The sequence below is a fragment of the Mytilus trossulus genome, chromosome 4, assembly GCF_036588685.1.
Source record: "Mytilus trossulus isolate FHL-02 chromosome 4, PNRI_Mtr1.1.1.hap1, whole genome shotgun sequence".
Classification (NCBI taxonomy): domain Eukaryota; kingdom Metazoa; phylum Mollusca; class Bivalvia; order Mytilida; family Mytilidae; genus Mytilus; species Mytilus trossulus.
The window spans coordinates 32,832,820-32,860,137 of record NC_086376.1 but is presented as its reverse complement, the minus strand read 5'-3'; the positions used below and the strand labels follow the sequence as shown (position 1 = coordinate 32,860,137).

Here is a 27,318-nt window from a genome sequence, read left to right as displayed (position 1 = left end):
CTGTAAACTTATTTAATGATGATAAAATTTGTTTAAATAGAGGAATTATATACGTACTTGTATTTAAGATATATTATACCACAAGTCTTACTCCCCTTTATGAAAACATTGCACTGTTTTATAACCTAAAAAGGAATTAAAATTGACACAAATCATATATTTTACAAATTTGTTAAATTGCCAGCCTAAATTTTAATTAATCTATTCTGTATTCTGATTGCTTGATAGTGAGTTATCTCCCATTCTTGCTGTTTATTGTACTAGTCTCTCTTGAAGTTAAAATGCTATCAGGATTGACTTTTCATGGGATAAAATTTTATTCATGTCCGGAAAACATTTATCAAACTGATGAATATCTATTTTTGTATGTTGTAAATTGTAAATGTGCAAAATAACAAAAATGTGTGTTGCCTAATAGACAATCCTTATAGACTATCACTTTTTTCCAGATAATGTACAGAATTATTTGGCTTGAATATACTTGCATTATTTCTTTCATGACAAAGCCTCAGACTTGGTTGAAGATCAATGTAATATTTAATCTTCATTCCAGCTGCCATCCTTGCTGCTTGATTGCTTACATGGCAAAGCCTTGGATTTGGTTGCTGATCTAAGTAAACATCTTCCATGGAGTTGCTACTCATATGCCATCCCGACTGACACTTGGTCCTTTCTTTAAGCTTCTTTCCAGATCTTTATCAATGGCACAATTTTCTGTGTCTATGCTCTTTTTGTCTATAATTTATTAACCATTTTCATTTTAACTTTAAATCAGTTTTCTGAAGACTGTTTAATGATAACATCATTATTTCTGAAATTAATGTATGCAGATAATTATCAGAATGTGCAGGTGGCTAACCAGAACAATTTGTCATTCTGATGTATCAATTTTGAACAAACAATCTAAACAAAGTCTTATTTTCCCAATTAAAATGTTAATAATTATGTAAATATCCAAGTTGTAAATATTAAGAGTATATTTGTTGTAATAATTAACTCAGAAATAAATGTGATGCATGTTTTATTTCAAATCCTAAATTGGGGGATTAGTCTATTTACAATTACAATGATTCTTTTAAATTATATTTCATTAATTATATAGATATTATAAGAAATTATGAACAATATAAAAAAAAAAAAATAGTTTTAAACACAATTGTAATGACCAAATACTTACATCATTATTATCTGGCAAATAAAATGAAACAATTTTCCATCAGGTCTAGTGCTGAACTTTCTTCTGGGCTCCTCTATCTGTTATACAAACTTAAATCATCTTAATATAAGACAAACATATACACAATCTTATCTTAAAATACCTGCTGTTCCGATCATTGGGACGCCACCTAGAGGAAATTTGGACAAAAAGACATACAAACATATACACAATCTTATCTTAACATACCTGCTGTTCCTGTCCTTGGGACACCACCTAGAGGAAATTTGGACAAAAAGGCATACAAAAATATACACAATCTTATCTTAACATACCTGCTGTTCCTGTCCTTGGGACGCCACCTAGAGGAAATTTGGACAAAAAGGCATACAAAAATATACACAATCTTATCTTAACATACCTGCTGTTCCTATCCTTGGGATGCCACCTAGAGGAAATTTGGACAAAAAGGCATACAAAAATATACACAATTTTATCTTAACATACCTGCTGTTCTGATCCTTGGGACGCCACCTAGAGGAAATTTGGACAAAAAGACATACAAAAATATACACAATCTTATCTTAACATACCTGCTGTGCCTATCCTTGGGACGCCACCTAGAGGAAATTTGGACAAAAAGACATACAAACATATTATACACAATCTTATCTGAACATACCTGCTGTTCCTGTCCTTGGGACGCCACCTAGAGAAAATTTGGACAAAAAGACATACAAACATATTATACACAATCTTATCTTAACATACCTGCTGTTCCTATCCTTGGGATGCCACCTAGAGGAAATTTGGACAAAAAGACATACAAAAATATACACAATCTTATCTTAACATACCTGCTGTTCCAATCCTTGGGACGCCACCTAGAGGAAATTTGGACACAAAGACATACAAAAATATACACAATCTTATCTTAACATACCTGCTGTTCCGATACTTGGGACGCCACCTAGAGGAAATTTGGACAAAAAGACATACAAAAATTTACACAATCTTATCTTAACATACCTGCTGTTCCTATCCTTGGGACGCAACCTAGAGGAAATTTGGACAAAAAGACATACAAACATATACACAATCTTATCTTAACATACCTGCTGTTCCAATCATTGGGACGCCACCTAGAGGAAATTTGGACAAAAAGACATACAAAAATATACACAATCTTATCTTAACATACCTGCTGTTCCTATCCTTGGGACGCCACCTAGAGGAAATTTGGACAATAAGACATACAAACATATACACAATCTTATCTTAACATACCTGCTGTTCCGATCCTTGGGACGCCAACTAGAGGAAATTTGGACAAAAAGACATACAAAAATATACACAATCTTATCTTAACATACCTGCTGTTCCTATCCTTGGGATGCCACCTAGAGGAAATTTGGACAAAAAGACATACAAAAATATACACAATCTTATCTTAACATACCTGCTGTTCCGATCCTTGGGACGCCACCTAGAGGAAATTTGGACAAAAAGACATACAAAAATATACACAATCTTATCTTAACATACCTGCTGTTCCTATCCTTGGGACGCCACCTAGAGGAAATTTGGACAAAAAGACATACAAAAATATACACAATCTTATCTTAACATACCTGCTGTTTCTATCCTTGGGAAGCCACCTAGAGGAAATTTGGACAAAAAGGCATACAAACATATTATACACAATCTTATCTTAACATACCTGCTGTTCCTATCCTTGGGACGCCACCTAGAGGAAATTTGGACAAAAAGACATAAAAACATATTCACAATCTTATCTTAACATACCTGCTGTTCCTATCCTTGGGACGCCACCTAGAGGAAATTTGGACAAAAAGACATACAAACATATACACAATCTTATCTTAACATACCTGCTCTTCCTATCCTTGGGACGCCACCTAGAGGAAATTTGGACAAAAAGACATAAAACATATTCACAATCTTATCTTAACATACCTGCTGTTCCTATCCTTGGGACGCCACCTAGAGGAAATTTGGACAAAAAGACATACAAACATATACACAATCTTATCTTAACATACCTGCTGTTCCTATCCTTGGGACGCCACCTAGAGGAAATTTGGACAAAAAGACATACAAACATATTATACACAATCTTATCTGAACATACCTGCTGTTCCTATCCTTGGGACGCCACCTAGAGGAAATTTGGACAAAAAGACATACAAAAATATACACAATCTTATCTTAACATACCTGCTGTTCCGATCCTTGGGACGCCACCTAGAGGAAATTTGGACAAAAAGACATACAAACATATTATACACAATCTTATCTGAACATACCTGCTGTTCCTATCCTTGGGACGCCACCTAGAGGAAATTTGGACAAAAAGACATACAAAAATATACACAATCTTATCTTAACATACCTGCTGTTCCGATCCTTGGGACGCCACCTAGAGGAAATTTGGACAAAAAGACATACAAAAATATACACAATCTTATCTTAACATACCTGCTGTTCCTATCCTTGGGACGCCACCTAGAGGAAATTTGGACAAAAAGACATACAAAAATATACACAATCTTATCTTAACATACCTGCTGTTTCTATCCTTGGGAAGCCACCTAGAGGAAATTTGGACAAAAAGGCATACAAACATATTATACACAATCTTATCTTAACATACCTGCTGTTCCTATCCTTGGGACGCCACCTAGAGGAAATTTGGACAAAAAGACATAAAAACATATTCACAATCTTATCTTAACATACCTGCTGTTCCTATCCTTGGGACGCCACCTAGAGGAAATTTGGACAAAAAGACATACAAACATATACACAATCTTATCTTAACATACCTGCTCTTCCTATCCTTGGGACGCCACCTAGAGGAAATTTGGACAAAAAGACATAAAAACATATTCACAATCTTATCTTAACATACCTGCTGTTCCTATCCTTGGGACGCCACCTAGAGGAAATTTGGACAAAAAGACATACAAACATATACACAATCTTATCTTAACATACCTGCTGTTCCTATCCTTGGGACGCCACCTAGAGGAAATTTGGACAAAAAGACATACAAACATATTATACACAATCTTATCTGAACATACCTGCTGTTCCTATCCTTGGGACGCCACCTAGAGGAAATTTGGACAAAAAGACATACAAACATATACACAATCTTATCTTAACATACCTGCTCTTCCTATCCTTGGGACGCCACCTAGAGGAAATTTGGACAAAAAGACATACAAAAATATACACAATCTTATCTTAACATACCTGCTGTTCCTATCCTTGGGATGTGACCTAGAGGAAATTTGGACAAAAAGGCATACAAACATATTATACACAATCTTATCTTAACATACCTGCTGTCCCTATCCTTGGGATGCGACCTAGAGGAAATTTGGACAAAAAGGCATACAAACATATACACAATCTTATCTTAACATACCTGCTGTTCCTATCCTTGGGATGCCACCTAGAGGAAATTTGGACAAAAAAACATACAAACATATACACAATCTTATCTTAACATACCTGTCCTCCTGATCCTTGGACCCCACCTAGAGGAAATTTGGACAAAAAGACATACAAACATGCACACAATCTTATCTTAACATACCTGCTGTTCCTATCCTTCGGATGCCACCTAGAGGAAATTTGGACAAAAAGACATATAAACATATACACAATCTTATCTTAACATACCTGCTGTTCCTATCCTTAGGATGCGACCTAGAGGAAATTTGGACAAAAAGGCATACAAACATATACACAATCTTATCTTAACATACCTGCTGTTCCTATCCTCGGTATGCCACCTAGAGGAAATTTGGACAAAAAGACATACAAAAATATACACAATCTTATCTTAACATACCTGCTGTTCCTATCCTTGGGATGTGACCTAGAGGAAATTTGGACAAAAAGGCATACAAACATATACACAATCTTATCTTAATATACCTGCTGTTCCTATTCTTGGGATGCCACCTAGAGGAAATTTGGACAAAAAGACATACAAACATATACACAATCTTATCTTAACATACCTGCTGTTCCTATCCTTGGGGTGCCACCTAGAGGAAATAGGACAAAAAGGCATACAAACATATAAACAATCTTATCTTAACATACCTGTCTGTCTGATCCTTGGACGCCACCTAAAACATAAAATGAAATAGATAAGCATACTTCACTTTCAATTCTTTGAAGTAACCTATAGAAAATGTAAATAAAAATTTTTAAAAAAGAAATACACCTATAGAAAATAGAATGGAAAAAAACCTATTCACATGAAAACATATAAAATTTGTAAGGGTTCCGCAGAACCCAGTGTCTCGCCTATTTTTGCTGTAAATCACAGGCTCAACAACAATGAGGAAAAAAATCAATAAAAATATTCCTCTTGTTACTATTTTATGATTGTAAGGAAATCTAAGTCCATTTAAAAGTAAATTACAGAAAAAACTGAGTAATTTTTTTACAAACTTTACTCCTGGATACAATATAATGATCATAAATTAGCTTCTGTCCATGTTTGGTAAAAACCCAGGATAGTTTAAGAAAGTTATTAAAATTTTAAAAACTTTAACAACAGATTGAATGTAATGGTTCCCCGCAGAAAAACGAAGTCCATTTAAAAGTAAAATATAGAAAAAATGGATTTATTTATTTACAAAATTTACTTCGGGATACTATCTTATGATCATAAACAAGCTTCTGTCCAACTTTGGTACAAACCCAGGATAGTTGAAGAAAGTTATTAAAATTCTAAAAACTTTAACTACAGAGTGAATGTTTTGTTTCCCCGCAGAAAAAACTAAGTCCATTTATAGTATAATACGGAAAAATGGAATTTTATTTTTACAAAATTTACTTCTGGAATCTGGATACTATCTTATGATCATAAACAAGCTTCTGTCTAAGTTTGGTACAAACCCAGGATAGTTGGAGAAAGTTATTAAAATTTTAAAAACTTTAACCACAGAGTGATTGTTTTGTTTCCCCGCAGTAAAAAACTAAGTCCATTTATAGTAAAATACGGAAAAAATGGAATTTTATTTTTACAAAATTTACTTCTGGATACTATCTTATGATCATAAACAAGCTTCTGTCAAAGTTTGGTAGAAATCCAGTATAGTTTAAGAAAGTTATTAAAATTTCAAAAACTTTAACCACAGAGTGAATATTTGTTGATGCCGCCGACGACGCCGACGCCGACGGAATGTAGGATCGCTTAGTCTCGCTTTTTCGACTAAAGTCGAAGGCTCGACAAAAATGAAACAGATAAACTAGAAAATGATAAAATGTTATAGATAAACATACCTCACTTTCAATTCTTTGAAGTTACCTATACTATATATATTCTATAGGCTATAGAAAACAAAAAAAATAAAAATCAATTGTTGAGTGAACAATTGAAGGTCTTTTCACAAGTAAGAATAATTTTAATATGAAAAAATTAAAATTTGATTATGAATGTTGATTCCAGCTTATTGTACCCTGATTCCAAAAACATATGGTTTCTATACAAAAAAATATATATAAAAAGGGAGATTTTTTTTTGTGAAAAATGTCACTGCCGGTATTGCTCGAGAGTTTACTCGACACCGATTTCAAAAATATATGGTTCTATATACTTTTACATTAATTTAGAGAAAAAAATAGCTACTTCCAGTTTAGAAAAGGTGAGTGACTTCCGGTTGTTTTTTCAAGGTTAAATGGATTGCAACCTAATGCAAAAAGTCCAATGACTTTATTATGTATTAATTACACATGAGTTATAAAAAGCAAAGGTCAAATTATCGAACGTAAGAAGGTCCATAACAAGAGCCTCAAATCAAAAGACCCTATATTTTAATTATATATGATAAATGAGTTATATAACCATATATTACACGGGGGAGAAAACTCTCATTAAGTGACTCTGTACCCTTTCAACTCAAATTTATGTATTAGGACATGTTGCAACTAATAATTCTTAAAAATGTTTAGTTGATATCTTATAACACAGATTTCTGAAAGTTTGTAATAACAAGCCAAAATCAAAATTTTGAACATGACCTTGACCTTTGACCTTGACCTCATATTCATTTTTATGGATCAAGGATCTCAAATCAAATGACCCTACGCCTCTATCACTTATGGTTTCCAGTTACAAATACATTTCACTTATATCAACTACAAAAGGGAAATAACTCTCATATGTAATAGAATCTATATAGGGCTTTGGTCAAAATTAAACGAAAACATGCTGAGGATATAACGAGCAAATTGGAAAAAATTACTTTAAAAAATATTGACAATCAGAAACTTTACTTGCATTCAGATAATTTTAGTAAGACTAAAAAAATAGGTTTCCAAATTGTCATTGTTAAGAGACTATTTGCTGTTGAAATTAATTTAGAAATTAATGTGAAAGCATGGTTTATGTCAAATACTAAATTCTAGGACAAGTTGTTTATTTACAATTACAATACATTTTTATTATTCTTTATTAAACAAACTCAGACGCAGTAACTGCGCTTCAAAAGCATCAACTATACAGAGTACATAATAATTACAGATGACAGAACAAGTGAAACTGTGAGCTACTGGTCACTGATGATACCCCCGCTGCAAGGGGATAATTTTAATAGTGTAAAAATATGTAAGTAATGTTAAATAGGAAGTTGTTGAGTGATGAATCTGAAAACGTATCACACAGTATAGCTATATTGTATAAACCCTAAACCCAAATTTCAGAAATTCTTGTATTGTAGTTCCTGTGAAAAGTGACGAAAAATTTCAACTTTGCTATCAGGTGTAATATAATACATGTGTTCGGTAAACAGGAAGTTGCTGAGTGATGGATCTGAAAACGCATCACACTGTATAGCTCATATATATAAACCCTGAAACCAAATTTCAAAAATCCTTGTATCGGAGTTCCTGAGAAGGGGGGGGGGGGGGGGGGGGGAATAATAAAGAATTGTATTACTGTATAATATTTCATAAATTATAAAATATATTTTATTCGAATATTAATTTAAAAAAGAAATCTTGGACTAATTTGTAATGATTTTTCAAGCTGTTTCTCCAACAAATTTGAAAACTATACCTTACAAATCATAACATAGTTTCAATTACAATTGTAATGACCAAATACTTACATCATCTTATCTGGCAACTAAAATGAAATTGTCTTCCTTCAGGTCTAGGACTGTATGTTCATCTTGGCTCCATCCGTCTGTAATACCACATAAAATTATTCTTATATTTATGAGACAACTATCAGTAAATTAAAATAAAAATTTATTTAAATCAAGGTAATATGAAGATATCCAAATTGACAATCAGAATCTTTTATTTTGTTCAGTAAGACTACATTAGAGAAAAGGTTTCCAAATTGTCAATGGTTAGATACATGTAATTAAGAGCTAACTGCCAGGTGTGCATGATACGCTGGATGCTTTTTAAAGAATAAAGTTCCATAAGTCCTCAATGTTTTAAATTTATAATAAAAAAAAAAGAATTAAAGAGGGTATTTTAATAGGTAGAAACAAGTCACCAAAGTTTCATGAAAACTGCACAAAAGTTATTTTTTAGTAAAATCTCACTACTCAAAAAACACAAAATTTCATGGCCATAAGACATATATTAAAGAAACTAAGGGTAATTTTAGTGTTGACATTTTGATGTTTATTTTTGAAGTTCAAATCAAATATCTTCAACTGTCAAGATTTTGGCCAAAAAATTTGCTTTTTAAATTCTCTTGAATATTTTACAAAAGTACAAGTGTGGACACAGATGAGTGTGGATAGTATGTTTGGATGTTTGACTGTGTCTTATGACAAAAGGAAATCGATGTTTTTGCTATATGGTGTTATTAACTGTGTTGCATGATGACAACCAATCTGAGCATAAGGAGTGTTATTTGTTAATTTATTTGTTTTATATGCAAGAGGGCATGGAGGAGACAGTAATTACATTAGTTAACAAATGATTATGACAGAATATGTTCTACATCTTTGATTTTGGATAAATTTTGTAGCAAGGAGAGCAACACATAATAGGTTCATTTTTCTTAATAGGAGATGATATCTAGTTTTGAGAACATGATATAAGGAGACTGTAATTCAGCAGTTGTTTGTTTATGTGTTACATATTAGTTTTTTGTTTATTTTTTCAATAAAAATAAGGCCATTAGATTTCTCGTTTGAATTGTTTTACATTGTCATTTCGGGGCCTTTTATAGCTGATCATGCGGTATTGGCTTTGCTCATTGTACAAAAGTATTAAAAGCATCTGAACACTCATTTTATTTATCAGATTTATCATAATTATTTCAAAGTCAAATTTATATCAGTCGAGGCCAGGGGCGGATCCAGGATTTCCAGTTAGGGGGGCGCAAAGTTATTTTTTTCGCCGAGTGGAGCGAGGCGAAAAAATTTTGGAGGTAAAGTTATTGAAATATTTTTCTAAAGAGGGTGCAATGTAGATATCTCGAATTATTGTGTGGTAAAACAAGACAGAAATAAGTTTCAAGCTGATACCGCATAAATCCTCCCCTAACAAAAACTAACAATCGCCATATTTAACAAGAAATCTTTTAGGTTCTATTCATTGAGACTACCCCCATATATTTCACAGCAAACTGGACTGAAGACAATAAGGATAGAGACAGAATTCAGTCCGGAATACACAAGCTGACTCCATATAAAAAATATAGCGATGGTATGTCAATGGTTGCTGGGAAAACTTGTGTTGCATTAATATTAATCAATCGAATTTCTTCAGGGGGGAAACAATAACGATTTTATTAGATTTGTATACGTCCTATTGGTTTCTCCGTACCAAATATCAAGTGACTGACTGGCTGATGGACGGACAGAGGTAAAACAATATGCTCCTGGTCCACGAAGAACTTCAGGGTAGTGATGGCAAGGTATCCTACAAATTGGGAAAATTTACAACAATATCCTAAAACCCACTAAGGAATTCATTTTGCATATATATGAGTTTATGAAGCTACAGTTATAAAGCTGCAGCCCTAAAAAAAGAAGCTGAAGATTATGTGAACATTTTATTTTGATTCTGTTTTCCTATGCAAACCAATCTACAACCAAGACACCAGCACTTGTTGTAAAATTGTCTATATAGCAATATCGGGTAATATCGTAACTAAATTAAACCTTGAAAGACAAGATGCGGGTAGTTGTAACATTAAGAAATACAGGAACACCACAAAAAACTGTAGTTTTGCACATGTCGATGTGTCTACATAAGACTCATCAGTGACGCTCAGATCAAAATAGTTATAAAGCCAAACATTATATTTGTCGACTCATAAAACGCAACTCCGCGTTTGATACCTTCCACTGAAGTATACAATATTTATAGAACTTAAATAAATCGTAGGTAAGTTGATTTGTAATCACGCTTATACTGTTAAACTGACTGTTTTATATACTTTGAATGTTAAAAAGATGGAATGGTCTCGTGTGATACTTAAAAAAGTTGAAGGCAACCCTTGCTTTGCAAATTTTAGGGGGGGGGGGCGCACGCCCGCCACGCCCCCGCCTAAATCCGCCCCTGGTCGAGGCTATGCCTGAAAATAGATTTTCCAATTCAGGAAAGCCTTATATAAACATGCATTTTTTTCAACCAATTAAAATGATATTAAAATGTATTAAAAACCCATTCATGAGAGAATCAATGATATATAGCCTTTCAGAAGCATCAATAAATGTAAAAATTAAACTTTTTTTCTGTTATATACTATTTAAACCAAATAAAAGACAATCGTATGTTGATCAATGCAAATCCAAATGGGATGGATTAACATAATGTAAATAAAGGTTAAGTGCTCATACTTTATAGATCTATTGATAGAGGGCGATATCTAAAAATACCAAAGCAGAGTAGCGCAAGTCTTTGCTGCAACAATGGAGACATTAAAGATGAACTACACTTTCTTTTAAAATGTTAATCCTTTAACTATGTGAGAGACAACCTCATTAAAAAAAATAACGTTCTATTGAACAACAAATTACCTTCTTTATCATATAACTTGCTTATATCAATTCTGAATAGTAATTCCTCAACAATATTCAAAATTGTTGTCAACCATTTGAATGGTGAGAAACTACTTTTTAAAAGGTGCTTGATTTCTGTATTATTTATATGCTTCTCTTTTATTCTTATATATTTATCTCCTAATTATCCACTTTCACTCCTTCATTGTATATATGTTATGGTAATTAAGTCACCAAAACGGAGTTTTGGAGACTTTATGTTTTTGTCCCGTTTCTTATTATTATTCTTATACTTCTTTTTGTGACCCCTTAAACTGTCCCACCTGGAACTAGGAAGCAGTAGAGGATGGAAACTTTATAATTTTTATGGGTATAGGTCTGCAGCATGGGGGTTGCAGAACCCAATGTCCGTGATACCAGGGTGTCATCTTGGCATAATTAGGGGGGCTCAAAGATGGGTGGGGTCAAATTTTTTTTACATTTCTTAAATTTCCTACTGTATGTAGAGTAGATGGAATAATGATTACTTCTATGAATATTTACAGACACATGTCTGCTTCAACATGGAACTTTTTTTATTTCAGTAGGGGGTCTCCTGGCATAATTTTAGGGGGGTGAATTTTCATGGAACATTCCAGAACATCAAAGTTAAATTTATTCTAGACACATTTAATGGTATATGATGGTAAATAATTATGGAGACAACAATTTGCAGCAGCAGTATGTCTTTGGAATATTCAAAATGGCCGTCGTAACCATGGAAACAGCAAAAATATGAAAAATTTCAAAATGCTTAAAATTTAATGAAACTTATAATTAATGTTGACTAACTTGTGTAGAATTGACTTTTGAGTTTGAAATTTTCAAAATGGCCGCCGTTACCATGGAAACAGCAAAAATAAGAAAAAAATCAAAAAGCTTCAAATTTCAGGAAACTTTTAACAAATGTTGCCTAACTTATGTAGACTTGACTTTTGAGTTTGGAATTTTCAAAATGGCCGCCGTTGCCATGGAAACAGCAAAAATGTCAAAAAAATAAAATTCTTCATATTGAATAAAACTTTACACACACATTATTTGGCTTCAATGATACCGCAGAACAATGATGTGGGGTCCGTTTTGGTGACTTTTGTGTTAGCATCCTAACACAGGATTACTTGTTTGTCTTTGATTTGTTGTCATAACCATTTATTGTTAATGTGTTAGCGCTAATAAAGTTTAAAATAGGCACTGGCTATGGTTACATGGAAATGTAACAATAATAAAAATATTATTGTTACATCGGAGACTAATTGCCGGAATGCAAAGCTGGGTAAGGAACCGACTAATTACGAATGTAACAATAATTATTGAGGCTACAGTTACATTGCGTTATTGTTACATGAAAAACAGCAAATTCAATATACGCTGGATTTATTTAATTTAAAGCTTCTATAGTTGTGTTGCTTAATTCTTTCATATGTACCAAATACTTGAAATAATGACAAAAAATAAATACTATTCAACAAATTGTGTTTGAATAGTTTTACGTATTAATGGTTTTGATGTTCTTAAAGATACTGTACTCAGTCAGGAGCCTCTGGCCTTTGTTAGTCTTGTATGATTTTTAATTTTAGTTTCTTGTGTATAATTCAGAGTTTAGCGTAGCGTTCTTTGTTTATCACTGAACAAGTATACCAATTTGCTAAGGGGCTTGCTGAAGGACGCCTCCGGGTGCGGGAGTTTCTCGCTACATTGAAGACCCATTGTGGGCTTCGGCTGTTGTCTGCTCTATAGTCGGGTTGTTGTTGCTTTGAGGACGTAATTTCGTTTCAAAATCAGATGGAGCCTAAACCAAAGGTAACTTTTTCCCCTTTTTTTAAAATCTATATACCTATATACAAATATAGTTTGGAGAGATTTTATAACAAAAAAATGTGTTGGACTTTAAAATCCTCCAAAAACCACTTACTGGATATGTAGAAACTGTCATTGCAAATAAAAATAAATAAAGTAATTGTATGTTATAATTGTATGTAATAATTGTATGCATTGTAAATATAAAATAAATGTTTTCAACTTTTATTATTTAGAACTACATCGTACATTGCCGTTTTTTCATGTAACAATATCGCAATGTAACCGTAGCCTCAATAATTATTGTGACAGTCGTAATTAATCAGTTCCTTACCCAACTTTGCATTCCGGCAATTAGTCTCCAATGTAACAATAATATTTTTATTATTGTTACATTTCCATGTAACCGTAGCCAGTGCCTATATAATATAAATACAATCCTGTAAACAGGTTGGGAACAAACCCTCTTTACAGTGTTTATACCTTTATAGAGGGATGTATAATCCTTCTATATAGAAAGATAAAATTATCCATCTAAAGAGTGGTATTTTTGTGTAGAAGTGATTTAAAGCAAACTAGGGCAGATTGGAATTTTCTAGTTATATTGGCTATAATCTATAGCATTATATGCATCAATAATTGCACTTTACTAAAAATTGGGATGCCCATTTTTCTGCTATTTAAAAGTGACAGAACTTACAATCTATTGTATACCTATCTGAACCAATCAACAACAAAAGGGACAGTTGACCTTTAAATTTTATGTTAAAACTTGCACAATAGAAATTCTGTTCAGTGAGGCATAACTGAGTAGAATTTATGATCATCTCAGCTTTCAATCATTGTGACAAAAGATTGTATATTCAGTCAGTTTAGCATTACAATCATTAAACTGGACATGTTCATATTAAACTAAGGACATCAATAAGTGTATCAAATGTTGCACGTTTATACTGCCATAATAAGTAGAGAATGCCAATATGCCCTATTTTGCTTTAAATCCTGAGTGTAAACAAAAATACCCCTCTATAGGAGAATCATTGATTTGTATCCTTCTTTAGAAGGATTATCCCTCTGTAAAAGTAATGAAATGCTTCGCTGAGTGCAGCCTGATATGATAGCAGTGGTCCAACCCTGAACAGTTGCAGCAAATTTGGTCACAATATTCAAGCTGGATACTGTCTAAATTTGGATTGTGGTCAAATTTTTGACATAATGTAGGATTTTGACACTAAATAAATGTGGTCAAAGATATTACAAATCTTATGCACAATACTGTGCAATTGAAGATTTCGTTTTGAAAAAGTGAAATTTGAAAATTAAAAAAAAAATGAATCCATTGAAAAAATTGTAAACAACCCCTCCCCCCCCCCCCCCCCCCCCCCCAACTTCTTGAAACCCCACTTGGAGCAACAACCCCAAAACTCAATCCCAGCCTTTCCTTTGTAGTATGGAATATTATAGAACAATTTCAGAGAGATCTTTATATACACTTAAACACAAAATTATTTGATATAGAAAAATGCTGTTTTGGGCCCCTTTTGGGCCCCTAATTCATAAACGGTTGGGACTATCATCCCCAAAATTAATCCAAACCTTCCTTTCATAGTATTGAACCTTCTAGAAAAATTTCATTAAGATCTTATACACTTAAAAGAAAGTTATTGTCCGGAACCAATGTGTTTTCAAACAACGAAGACGAAGAAATCATACCACTATACAACCCCCAAAAATGTTTCGCTTGTATAAAAAAAACATATAGAGCTGGTAAAGCATTGAATATGCTTTATACTACATATTACTTTATAGAATTTTTTATTTTTTATTTCTAACGATGTCTATGGCATGTTTTTTCAAATCAATTTACTGGGTCTACTTAATTAGCCAGGCTGCATATAATAGTGTAACAAATTCAAAGCAGATTACTGAATTATGAAATTTGAATGTTAAATCTTCTTTCAGGATTGTCTTTTTATAGACTTATTTTGAACAGCCACCAAAATAAACTTGACATTCTTTTTGTGCAACACTTCTATTACCATTAATTTGTTAACATGATTGTGTATCCTTGTGTTAATTCAATGCTAAACCACAGGCGCTTGGGTCTATGATACAGATTTTTTTTTTTTTATTTTTTTTTTTTATTAAAATATTCAATTTTCTATATTTATAATACATATCTATCACTTCTATGCATGTCTCACCTAGTTTCGAGTGATTTAAACGACCCAGAGAAAATACCAAATTTTACTATCCATACTGGGTTTATTTTAAACAACTCCTTTTTTTATTTCATTCTGAACCATGTGAACCCTAATTTCAAAATGACTGGATCTGCGCCTGTCTTTTTAATTTATTTTGACCGTTAGGTTACTTTTCAATACTATGACAGTTGTACCAGGATAAAACATAAAGAAAATTTCTTTAATAGTATGGATAGTAAAATTTGGTATTTTCTCTGGGTCGTTTAAATCACTCGAAACTAGGTGAGACATGCATAGAAGTGATAGATATGTATTATAAATATAGAAAATTGAATATTTTAATAAAAAAAACATAATAAAAAAAAAAACTGTTATCATAGACCCAAGCGCCTGTGTGCTAAACATATGGAAAATTTGTAGAAAATCCACAGCCTTTTCCATTATACCCTCATATTAGGCAATTCGGTACTTGATAGATAGAGGAGTATTACATGCATTGCTAGCAATGATTTCCTAAACAAGTTAATTAATTTAGTTATTGGTGAAAACAAATATAGATATGGATCAAATCAAGTACACCTTTTATCATGGTGCGCTCGACTAAAGTGACTCAACACGATTTTTTTTGCAACTTAAATGTTGTTTAAAGCTTTTTATAAAAAATAAACACTAGCACGTCATATAAAAGCAAGTCATTAATCTACGTCTAAAATTTTATAACAAAAATCTCTGTAGGTTTTATAACAAAAATCTCTGTAGATCTTAGCTTATTTGTCACAAAGTCCACTTTTTCTATTAAATGCAGTAAAACTGTAAATACTAATGCTTTACACGCAGTTTCCCCTTGATGTGTATAAAATGGCCTATCTCTATTATTCATTATATTTGTTATTTTGAATTTTTTGATATTATTGCAGTTTGAAAAGTTCGTACAAAACTGGCTACAGAAGGGGTAATAAACCATCATTACAGAGAGAATAACACCTACCTTAGCAAGAGACTTTCCGACAGCCACTTCAGTGGAACTAGTAAATCAAAATGAATTCCCTCATGATAAAAGTGTTCACAAATTAGAACAATAGAACGAATATACTGTGCCCAAAAAAATAGCCGCGAGGTATTTTGTCTAATGAACCATGAAGCCTAAATAAAGTATTGTAAAATCTGTTCAAGTTCAAAACACAAGTTTAACCTTTCTAAAGCCATATCCAAAAAATACGTCAACTTCTGTTTCATTGTGATTTTTAAGGTGCAAAGACACTAGAAAAATTAAATGAGGATTATATTGTTTCATTTTGTTTTTTCGTTTGCAGAACAATAGAATTTTGCAGGGGCGGGTCCAGTTACGGGTATATTGGGCGTACGCCCCCCTTTTCAAAAAAATAAAATAAAAACAATATCGGCATCGATATAATAAAATTGAGAAAGGAAATGATGTGTCAAACAGACAACAGCCGAAGACCACCAATGGGTCTTTAATGTAGCGAGAAACTCCCGCACCCGTAGGCGTCCTTCGGCTGGTCCCTATACTAGTACAGCCTGATAATGGACGTCATACTAAACTCCGATTTATACATATAAGAAACTGAAATTAAAAATCATACAAGACTAACAAAGGCCAGAGGATCCTGAATTGGGGCAGGCGCAAAATTGCGGCGGGGTTAAAAATGTTTATGAGATATCAACCCTCCCCCTATACCTCTAGCCAATTTAGAAAAGTAAACGCATAACAATAAGCACATTAAAATTCAGTTCAAGAGAAGTCCGAGTCCGATGTGAGAAGTGTACATTTAGCAACATGTATATTTGGTATAGCATTCTGGATAGCCTTTGCATGGTAGTATCATATTGTTTTAATATCCATTATTGAGCAGTGGCGGATCCATAACTTTTCACAGGGGGCCCGCTGACTGACCTAAAAGGGGGGGGCGCTGACTGACCTAAAGGGGGGCGCTCCAGTCATGCTTCAGTGATTCCATAAATAATCAACAAAATTTTTCCCATGAAAGTTGTTCACCATAGGCAGATCCAGGGGTGATCCGGGCCCCACCCCACCCAACACTGGATCCGCCTATGGTGAGCAACTAAGTGACATCATCAGACCTTCATTTTGCCATCAAGTTCAAGCACCATATTTTTCCATGTAACATATACCACCTATCGGAACTAGACAGTGAAATGGTTGCTTTAATTTAGTAAGTTTGTTGTACAACACGGTCAATTTTGCATATTCAATCATGTATTCCCACAGGCACTTGTCTCAGAATTGTGTTTCCCTATATATTCCTTTAAATAACGGTATATAGGAATTTTATTTTCTGAGACAAGTCTTTGGAATTAATTTTGGTCAAGGATCTTTACATCAATATAGTCAATTCTGTAAAAAGGAACACATTTTTTTCAGTTTAATCGAATTTCCAAGATTTCATTATATTTAGTTTTTACTGTTGCAAAATTAAAGAAAAAATCTTTGTAGGTATTTAATTACGTTCCCGTTTGAATGGTTTTACACTAGTCATTTGGGGCCTTTATTGTAAATTGTGACTTTTTTTTTAATGGAGAGTTGTTTCGTTGGCACTCATACCACATCTTCTTATATCTATGATAAAGAATCATAAGACGTAGATATGACGTCTAGTGCAAATGCTTCTTCCCCAAAAAGATATAGTTTCCTGTAGTACCATTTTTTTATATATATGATGGTCTTACCTCTTGCACGGACCAAAGTTGTTAATGACCATGATGAAGAGCAAGTATAATGACCTCTGTCCGAATCCCAGTCTGAACAAAAATACTGGTCGTATCTGGATTGAAAACAATAATCGTGTCCACTTCTTTTGCTTTGAGAAACAAAACTTTTCAACAGAATTATTTAGAATATATATACATGATGAATAAAACACCGATGTAATTTATTGGGGACCGGGAGTTGCATCTGAATCCCATATGATTGGAGTGTGTGTTTCGTCGAACTGATATATTGAATACTTTGTTCAGGGCCCGACTGAAACCTGCCTGTTGGGTGTGGCCTTTTGGCTCCATTTGTCGATCATCATTCATAAATTCGTTGCCATTTCAGACTTATTCGTATCCTTTGGTTTGTTTGGAACCAGTCACTTCCCTTTTTGGGTGAAACTTTTCAACAAAACATTTTGTTTGTCTTTCTCGTGTCGGTCGTATTGTAAGTTTCATTTAATAGCCCGGCGTATATCTTGTTTAAAACAGAAAAATCTGCGAGGTTACGCTAACTTAACATACAAAAAACGAGAATTTTCGATGTCTTTTTTTTAATTGACAAGTCCTACATCAATATATCTATTTTACACCTGACCATCTATGAAAATCAAGTATTAGATGCGTCCATGCATTAACGAAATTTTCCCGTAAAAAGGTGTGAAAATTATATGAACTGCAATAACTAATAGAACTTGCTTGTTTTACTATTTTTATAAAGTTTTGATTATTTTTGTGACGATTGATTGATTTACCTAACATCTCCTTATAAAAATATTCTCATGTTACTGTACTACATAGTGCATATTTTTCTTCAATTCAAAGGACAATTTAGATTCCAAATTCACCTCACCTCACACTCACCTATCCTCTTCATGCACCCTGATATATTTTTTCCATCTCACACGGTCTTTAGCAGCTGTTCTTGCTGAAGCCGAGCTGTTCCATCAATGTGATGTTCGTTCCGTCTCTACAGTCCGTCTCCAGGTTGTTTTGGGACGTCCAACTTTCCTTTTCCCCTCTGGTTTCCATGTCAGTGCAACTGAACATATACTGTTGGTGTCCATCCTAAGTACATGGCCAATCCATCTCCAATGTCGTTCTATTACATCATCACTTAGCTTCTTTGTTCCAGCTCTTATTGGAGGTTTTCATTTGATATTTTATTGGGCCATCTTATTTTCAATATCTGTCTCAAACATCTATTTTGAAAGGTTTAATTTCTTTTTGTCTTGTTCGGTTGTTTTCCAGGTTTCACATCCATACAGTAGGACTGATATGACTAAGCTGTTAAATAATATGACCTTTGTTTCAAATGACAGTACTGATGATCTCCATATTTTTCTTAACCTGGTGAATTGGCCTTTAGCTTTCTTGAACCTGTTGTCCATGTCATTGTCACAGCAGCCTCAGTTTTGTTGTTACTATTCCTCCTAGGTAAGTGATGGTATCGACATCATCTAGGTCTTTCTCGTTTAACTTCACTAGCTTTTAAGATGGACCATAAGCTTTCCCTGTGTATCGAACAAAACGCCTTTTCTACAAAGTTGATGTATAAAGTGTTTCTTAGAGCAAATAGTTGTTCAGTCGTGCTCCCCCTTCTGAAGCCAGCTTGCTCTTGTCTTAGCTCTTCATCTACTAGTATTCACTTTTTTCTTCTTTGGATGTTAATCTTAGTGAATATCTTACATGGCACAGAAAGTAGTGTTATGCCTCTGTAGTTGGCGCAACATGTTCGGTCTCCTTTCTTTACAATTTTAACAATTAGACCTTATTTCCACTCCTTTGGTATTTCGGTTCCAACCCATATCATATTGTAGAGTTTTAGCAGGTATACTTAGTAGTTGTGATTGTATCTGCTCTTAGTATCTCAGCTGTTATGCCATCTAGGCCCCCTGACTTCCCACTTTTTATCTCATCTGGCCCGAAGGGCCAAGTGAGCTTATGCCATCACTTGGCGTCCGTCGTCGTCCGTCTTCTGTCGTCTGTCGTCGTCTGTCGTCGTAAACTATTTCAAGAATCTTCTCCTCTGAAACTACTAGGCTAAATAATTCCAAACTTTAACTAAATGTTCCTTAGGGTATCTAGTTTATAAATTGTATCCGAAGTTTTGATCCGTCAAAAAACATGGTCGCCATTGCTAAAAATAGAACATAATGGTCAAATGCAGTTTTTGGCTTATATCTCAAAAACGAAAGCATTTAGAGCAAATCTGACATGGGGTAAAAATGTTCATTGGGTCAAGATCTATCAGCCCTACAAATATCTACAAATAAGTTAATATGACCAAAATTGTCAATTGACCCCTTAAGGGGTTATTGTCCTTTAATGACAATTTTTCACAATTTGTTCATCATATTTGCTAACTTTAAAAAATCTTCTCCTCTGAAACTACTGAATGGATTTGGATGAAATTTAGCATGATTGTTCCTTAGATTATCTTGCACGAAGTTTGTGCTTCGATTTCTGATCCGTCAAAAAACATGGCCTTCATTACTTAAAATAGAACATAAGGGTCAAATGCAGTTTTTGGCTTATATCTCAAAACCGAAAGCATTTAGAGCAAATCTGACAGGGTTAAAAATGTTCATTAGGGTTATATCTATCAGCCCTGAAATTTTCAGATGAATCAAACAACCCATTGTTGGGTTGCTGCCACTTAATTGGTAATTTTAAGGAAATTTTGCAGTTTTTGGTCATTATCTTGAATATTATTATAGATAAAGATAAACTGTTAAAAAAGCAAAAATGTTAAGGAAAGTAAGATCTACAAATAAGTCACTTTGACCAAAATTGTCAATTGACCCCTTAAGGAGTTATTGCCCTTTAAAGACTTTTTTCACAATTTGTTCATCATGTTGACTTACTTTTAAAAATCTTCTCCTTTGAAACTGCTGTATCAATTTCAGCCAAACTTAGGCTAAATGAGTTTCACAGTATCTAGTATGAATTTTATATTTCATTTCCTTGTATGTCAAGAAACATACAGTGGAGATCACTTCTAACCTCTCATTAGAACTGTCAGAATAATCTGTCATAGAACTGTTCTAACCTGTCCTAGAACAGTTCTAGCTAGAACTGTTCTACCCTAGAACTGTTCTAGGTAGAACTGTCAGGATCAGTTCTAGGTAGAACTGACTAAATCAGTTCTAGGTAGAACTGTCAGGATCAGTTCTAGGGTAGAACTGTCTAAAACTGTTCTAGGTAGAACTGTCCAAATCAGTTCTAACCGTAGAACTGTCAGCAGAACTGACTAAATCAGTCAGGACTGTAGAACAGTTCTAAATGACGTCACTACAGTAAGGGTACTTTAGAATTTAGAAGAAATAAATCACTTTCAATTACTTTGCTATTTAATAGCAGATTTTCTATATTTTTTACTAATCAAACGTTACATGTACAAATATCGAAGTGATTTAAAGGTTATCCAACATATCGGAGAAACATTTTTATAAGATTGCATAGAAAACATCATTGTTTACGTTTCTTCGTTCCCCGTCTTTAACAGTCTCTTCATAAAACTCTGCATTTAACTCATGGAAGTTTAATCTTAATTTACCTTGTTTACTTGGATTTACATTCATGATTTAAGATTCTGTTTTGACAAATGTTCAAACGAAAATTGTACAGTGGATGAATTATGGGATATTTTAACGAAAAGTGTTGTTAAACGTAAAAAAAACTATGTAGGCTACATTTGCATTATCTCGTAAATAAACTGGGAGTGTGGAAGTTGGAACGTCAGAAAAAATATACTCAATGTGAACATGAATGAAACATTTGCCACTGGACTTTAGGCTACAAACAAAACCAATCATTTTCCTCCTTCAAATTATTCCAAGAAGAGAACTTCTCATACATGTACTTTTCATTTTAAAATAAAGTATATGAATCAGTCATGCGAGTGTTGGATGATGCCGTTAAATAGTTTTGTTTAAAAAAAAACCATCATGAACTACACTGAATTAAAAAGTCACTTTTTGTGACGATTCATTATTTAATAATTTAATTTTGGATGTAACGGGTCTCTGATTGACTGACATTATTTTGTTATCAGCCCATAGATAAAAGTTAGTCATGTGACCGTATCGTCATCATTGTTTTTTCATGGTTTGCCAAGGTTTAAATTGGAAGTTAGAATTAAATTATAAGAAATGACTAATATTTTTTTCTGTCTATTTGGAATAACATAAAAAAATGTGGTGCATGCACACTGTTAAAAAACCTGCTACTCGCGTTATTCAGTGTGCACCAAATTTTTATGTTATTTCTTCATAGACAGAAAAAATATTACAGTCATTTCTTAAATAATAATATTATCGATACAGAGAGGAAATAAGGGCACGCTAAATCGATTTTGAAATTTGGTATTGTCTTTATCATGCAGTATCTATCCTGACATAGAAATATTTTTGGTTTACAATGAGGCCATACATGTATATATTTACATGATAAAGTATATATGTTCAGTTTTGGTTGATGCGGTCAAATAATGTTGTTATTAAAACAACTCAGTCTGATATATCAAAACTACTGAAATTTGTTAGCAATTTGTTGTCTACTCTTTGGTCGGGTTGTTGTCGTTTTGACACCTTTCGCCATTTCCTTTCTCAATTTTATAAGTGATTTACAATGCAGCTACATGTTTATAATTATCTTTATATTAAGATTTACATAATAAAGTGTAAATATGGTCAGGTTTGGTTGCTGCAGACACACAATTTTGTTATACCAGTCTGTCTTTGGTATGAAAACTACTGATATTTGTTTATGATGCAATATTTTGATTAAAAAGAGGACACGCTGTCACTGTTAATTGATGCAAAAGAAATTAGGTGTTCCAATATTTCTATCATTTATATTACATGTATTATATGTGCAGCTTTATAGACATGCATAAAAAAAGCAAATATGGTCAATTTTGGTTGATGCGTTCAGTAGATTTTATTACACAACTCAGTCTAAAGTATGAAAACTACTGATATTTGTTTACGATTTAATACATTGAATAAAAAGAGGACATGCTGGCACTATAAATTCATGCGAACAAAGTTTTGAGGTCATTGTTTCCCAATATTGCTGTAAATATAACTTGTATATATTCCAGTCCCTCTTGACCTAAAATTATTCTGAATTACTGTGCAGCTATATAGATTTGCAGAAAAAAAGAGCAAATAAGGTCAGTTTAGATTGATGTGGTCAAAAGATTTTATTCCATGACTCAGTCTGAAGTATGAAAACTACTGATATATGTTTACAATTCAATACTTTGAATAAAAGGAGGACATGCTGGCACTTTAAATTCATGCGAACAAAATTTTGAGGTCATTGTTTTCCAATATTGCTGTAACTTGTATATATAACAGTCCCTCTTGACCTAAAATTATAACTGAATTACTGTGCAGCTATATAGCTTTGCAGAAAGAAAGAGTAAATAAGGTCAGTTTATATATAAAAAAGAAGATGTGGTATGATTGCCAATGAGACAACTATCCACAAAAGACCAAAATGACACAAACATTAACAACTATTGGTCACTGTATGGCCTTCAACAATGAGCAGAGCCCATACCGCATAGTCAGCTTTGATTGATGTGGTCAAAAGATTTTATAACCCGACTCAGTCTGAAGTATGAAAACTACTGATATTTGTTAACAATTCAATACTTTGAATAAAGAGAGGACATGCTGGCACTTTAAATTCATGCGAACAAAATTTTATGGTCATTGTTTTCCAATATTGCTGTAACTTGTACATGTTTATTACAGTCCCTCTTGACCTAAAATTATAACTGAATTACTGTGCAGCTATATAGATTTGCAGATAGAAAGAGCAAATAAGGTCAGTTTAGATTGATGCGGTCAAAAGATTTTTGTATAACAGGTCCATCCGAGGTATGAAAACTACTCGTAAACAGATATCACATTTGTTTAAGATTCAATATTTTAAATTAAAAGAGGACATGCTAGTATTATAAATTGATTGCAAATAAAATTTTGAAATCATTAATGTTTGCCAATATAATTGGTATCCTTGCCTAAAAATAAACTGGATTCCTGCAGTGTGCAGCTAAAAGTATATATAGATTTATATCCGAGACTACTATAACATGTGTTATAGTAGTCTCAGTTTATATGAAGAAATCAAATATGGTCAGTTTAAGTTTATGCTAGTGGATCGATGGCAGATCCAGAGGAGGTGACCCCTTTTTTGGACGATCAATGCATTTGAATGAGGACATATAGTTGGACCCCCCTTTTTTTCTTGGGTTGGGATCCCCCCCAACCCCCACCCCTTTTAAAACTGCTGGATCTGCCGGAACAACGTATTACATTATAGATGGTCAGATAATTTTGTTATTTAAAACGAGCCATCCTGACTTCCGGAATGACAAATAATAATGCCCCCTCCCCCATATTAACGGCCTAATTTATGTTCAAAAAATGAAAGAAAAACAAATAATTTATGTAATACATCAACAAAGGAAAATCACTGAATAACAGGCTCCTGACTTGGAACAGTCACATACATGCAGAATTTTAAATATACAATTCCTTGATAATATTAATCGCTATTTTGTCGAAGACTTTATATTTAGTCAAAGATTTCTTAAAAATTATAAATCAATTCTAGCCGTAGAATTTATAAATCAATTTTAGCAGTAGGATTTATAAATCAATTCTAGCCGTAGAATTTATAAATCAATTCTAGCCGTAGAATTTATAAATCAATTCTAGCCGTAGAATTTATAAATCAATTCTAGCCGTAGAATTTGTAATCAATTCTAACCGCAGAACTGTTCTAGAAGTAGAACTGACCAAAGATTTGGTCAGTTCTAGGTAGAACTGTCAGGATCAGTTCTAGGGTAGAACTGTCAGGATCAGTTCTAGGTAGAACTGTCCAAATCAGTTCTAGCTAGAACTGACCAAGTCAGTTCTAGCTAGAACAGTTCTAACCTAGAACTGACTAAAAGGTGTCAGGCTGACAGTTCTACGTACTGTTCTAGAACAGTTCTCCTGACAGATTCTGACAGATTTAATGAGAGGTTAGAAGTGATCTCCACTGTAGCTCCTATGGCTAAAATAGAACATAGGAGAAAATGATTTATTTTTTTTGCTTTTGAAGAAAATAGGACGATTTAAAGAACATTTAAATAAATTGAAAAGCCCAAATAATCATTGATGAGAGATTTAACCAAAAAAAATAAGGTGAGCGATTCAGGCTCTTAAGAGCCTCTTGTTTTTTTTAAATACAAATTGCATCCCCTATACTATATGTCAAAACAATATTTGGAGGGTTGACATGTCAAGTTTATGAATTTGTCATTTCGGGGTCTTTTATAGCTTGTGCATGCAATGATGTATGTATGTATTTTTCTCTTTGTTGACGGGCATATGGCGACCTATTGTTTTTAACCTTCTACGTCAATTGGTCCCTGATAAAAGGTTGTCTCATTGCAATTTATGCCACATCTTTTCATGTTTACATACATCTCATTCTCTCGGTTTATTTTGAAATGCATTCCGTTCTTAATAATAAAAAAAAAAACTATCTAGTAAGAGGACAGCACCTTTATAGCGGAAAGTTAAGTTAAAGGATACCTATAACTTCGTTTCTTTCTTTCTTTCTCAGCCTCATATGAATAAAGGAATAAGTCTACAAGAAGAGGAGCACAGTTTATTCCCGTGGGAATGATGATTAATTGTTGAAAAAACATTCTCCAGACGTAAGAAATATGTTGTCAATCAAGAAATCAAGCATCTTTATAATGTCAGTTTCGGAAATCTTGTTGTAAAAATCAGAGTGACTTTTTACTAAGTATGATATTTCCCTCCCTAAGACCAGATACTTGCATCTACGTTGGTCATTCTTTTAAATGAAAGAAAATAAGACCAACTCTTTCAATTTGTCTATTAGTTTGGAACGGGGAATACTGACTTGTACTCTAAAAGACTTTTCTTTTCTAGTATCCACATCTTCAGGATTCACACTACCTCTAGATCTATAATAGGTAGTTTCAGAATAAATTCGAAGCCCGGCTTTGATTTTTGATATAAAAATTGATGTTAATAATTCAGAAAGAGATTTCGAAGAGCACTTGGAAGTCTCAGCAATACATACCGCTGTTTGTTACGACACTTATGTGTATCTAATACAGTGTTGAAAGATCCAGTGTTTCATAGTTTTGTCAAAAATCTGAAGGACTGACATAAAACAGACCTGTGATTATCCAGGATCTTCTCTTTAGTAAGTGTCGTGGGGGATACGTTGAGTTTGCAAGTGAATTATCAATACATAATTCATTTTCAAGCAGTTTTTATCTATTAAGTTTCAAGAATTACGTTAACTTAACACTACTAATTCACATGATCGGGGTACCAAGAAATTAATATTTCGAACACTTGTTATTTTTAAAACATTACAACAGACAGTCGTTGGACAAAAGTGATTTCCCACTTAAAAAAATGTCTTATCATTTCAATGAAAATCAATTTATAAAAAAAAATACCAAATAACTACATACCAGGCAGATTTAAGCCTAAATCAAATAAATACCATAAGATGTAGAAATGTTTAAAGCTTTATTGTATATTTGACCATGCTTTTATTCATGCTCATTTTTTATTTTTCTGACGAGTAAAACACAAAGCCGCAAAAATATTTCTTGAAACGTTTGCTATACATGTACTGTCATTGGACAAAAGTGAGTTCTCAGTCAAAAAAGTCCTATAATTTCAACTAAAATCGATATTTTTCAAAAAAATATTACCAGGTAACTGTATGAGCGATTTTTATCAAATAGATACCAAAAGATGTAGAGATGTCTGAAGTTTTATTGTTTATTTGGTTATTATATTATTCATGCTCATTTTGATTTTCTGACGAGATGAACACAAAGAAAGATATTTCTTGAAAAGTTTGCCATTATTCTAACCAAATTAAAATCGAAAAAAAAATGCATTTGTGTTTAACCGGACGGTGAAAATGAAAGTTCAAACTCACTAAAGTTATGGCCAAATAAACAATACAACTTTAGATATTTCTACATCTTTTGGTATCTATTTTATAAAGTTCACTCATACAGTTACTTTGTAATATTTCTATGAAAAATAACGATTTTAGTAGAAATGTTTGGGCATTTTTTTTTAGTGAGAACTGACTTTTGTCCCACGAATGCATTCTAACCAAATTAAAATCACAAAAATGGCATTTGTGTTTATCCCATCAAATAATAAAAACGAACCTCTTCAACATTATGGCCAGATAAACAATAAATATTCAGATATTTCTGCAGGTTATGGTATCTGTTTTATAATAATCGCTCATCAAGTTATTTGGTAATATCAGAGACATATAATACAATCTC

The 27,318-nt window shown here is 33.1% G+C and overlaps 1 long non-coding RNA gene across 1 annotated transcript; it reads right to left on the bottom strand.

Moving 5' to 3' along the window:
* Positions 1–490: 490 nt before the first annotated feature.
* LOC134715142 (uncharacterized) lies at positions 491–16,303 on the bottom strand. The gene is made up of 5 exons (XR_010106613.1): positions 16,207–16,303; positions 8,314–8,390; positions 5,297–5,322; positions 1,178–1,254; positions 491–735 (listed from the first exon to the last, which is right to left on the bottom strand). It is a non-coding gene; the product is annotated as an uncharacterized LOC134715142 (long non-coding RNA).
* Between the last annotated feature and the right edge of the window lie 11,015 nt (positions 16,304–27,318).